Raw genomic sequence first — 1,850 nt, forward strand, 5'->3', positions numbered from 1 at the left:
CCTTGTCAAAGCCCCTTTCCTCCAGCTTCTTGCCCAGGACTTCACCAATCCCGGCCAGGCTCCCCACTGGCTTTTCCCCCATGGGCTCTGCCACGAAGTCTCGGTGCTTTTGGGAGGTTGTCATCTTGATCAGGCTTAATCTGCAGCTTCAGTTCCCGTAACCTGTACCACATTTTCTTTAACCAGTCTATCACTGATGGGCATTTAGATTGATTCCATGTCTTTGCTATTATGAATAGTGCTACAGTGAACATACATGTGCATGTGTCTTTATAACAGAATGATTTATATTCCTTTGGGTATATACCTAGTAGTGGGATTGCTGGTTCAAATGATATTTCTGTCTCTAGGTCTTTGAGGAATTGCTACACTATCTTCCACAATAGATCAACTAATTTACACTCCCAACAATAGTGTAAAAGTGTCCCTTTTTCTCCACAACCATGCCAGCATCTGTTATTTTTTGACTTTTCAATGATAACCATTCTGACTTGTGTGAAATGGTATCTCTTTGTGGGGTTGATTTGCATTTCTCTATTGATCTGTAATGCTGAACTTCTATGCAAACAATTTTTCAAAAGGCCAGGAAAAGAAAGTAAAATTTTAGTCTACTAAGGAGTCAAGAATGTCATTTAAAATTCAGCTCATGCTTGAATCACACAAGTGTGTGAAAATTATACACATCTTTTATTTTGTATTAAGGCCCAATCTCTCGGTCATATTTTTTCCTCAGAGGTGTATATTCACTATTTATTATGTATATGTTTATACATATAATTCATATATAAATATAATGAATATATGACACATTTTATTATATACACAATGAATTATACAGATATTATATATGTAATGAATTATATCTATATAATATGTAATGGATTATATCTATTTAATTTTTATATAAATATCTATAATTTATATATTTATATAGATACACGATTTATATATTAATTACATACATAATGATATATATCTATATAGATATAATTCATTACATATATAATGAAAATATTAAGCTTACAGATAAAACATAAAAATAACAAATAGGGAAGGGTTAAATATATAATGAATATATGACATATTACATATGTAATTCATTAAATATAGTTATATATGTAATTCATGATATATAATAAATATATATCATATATAATAAATTTATATTTATTTACATATATATCATATATTCATTATATATTTAACCTTTCCTTATTTGTTATATATTTTTACGTTTTGTCTGTAAACTTAATTTTTTCAAATTCATTATAATTAACCTTATCACCACTTATACTGAGTAGTATAATGTAATTGAAAGATATTATTTACAATTTACTGGATTTATATAGCATTTCTGAGAAATATAATTATGCCATTTAATAGAATAAGCAGTAAGTTATTTTAAAAAGTTGTCAGCTTTTCTTTCCACTTATTAAAAAATTCCATATCCTATGTATTATCATTTAAGTAGTTAATTTTCAAATAAACTTAAAATTTTTTTAATTTGCTAAGTTTCTACTTTTCTAAGACCTTTCAAGTCAAGTGGGAATTGACTGGAATTATATTAATGCTTGCTTTCTAAGAATGGGAATTTACAGCCAGGTGTGGTGCCTCATGCCTGTAATCCCAGCACTTTGGGAGGCTACGGCAGGCGGATCACCTGGGTCAGGAATTTGAGACCGGCCTGGCAAACATGGTAAAACCCCGTCTCTCTCAAAAATACAAAAGATCAGCCAGGTGTGGTGGCGTGTGCCTGTAATCCCAGCTACTTGCGAGATTGAGGCAGGAGAATTGCTTAAACCCAGGAGGCGGAGGTTGCAGTGAGCTGAGATCACACCACTGCACTCCAG

At 31.5% G+C, this 1,850-nt stretch overlaps 1 protein-coding gene across 36 annotated transcripts in view; it reads right to left on the bottom strand.

Annotated features, from left to right (window-relative positions):
* CLASP2 (cytoplasmic linker associated protein 2) overlaps positions 1-1,850 on the bottom strand; it is a 203,727-nt gene that overhangs the window by 58,824 nt on the left and 143,053 nt on the right. The gene's annotated exons all lie outside the window — the stretch shown is intronic.

Source organism: Cebus imitator, unplaced genomic scaffold (assembly GCF_001604975.1).
Source record: "Cebus imitator isolate Cc_AM_T3 unplaced genomic scaffold, Cebus_imitator-1.0 Scaffold21, whole genome shotgun sequence".
NCBI lineage: Eukaryota > Metazoa > Chordata > Mammalia > Primates > Cebidae > Cebus > Cebus imitator.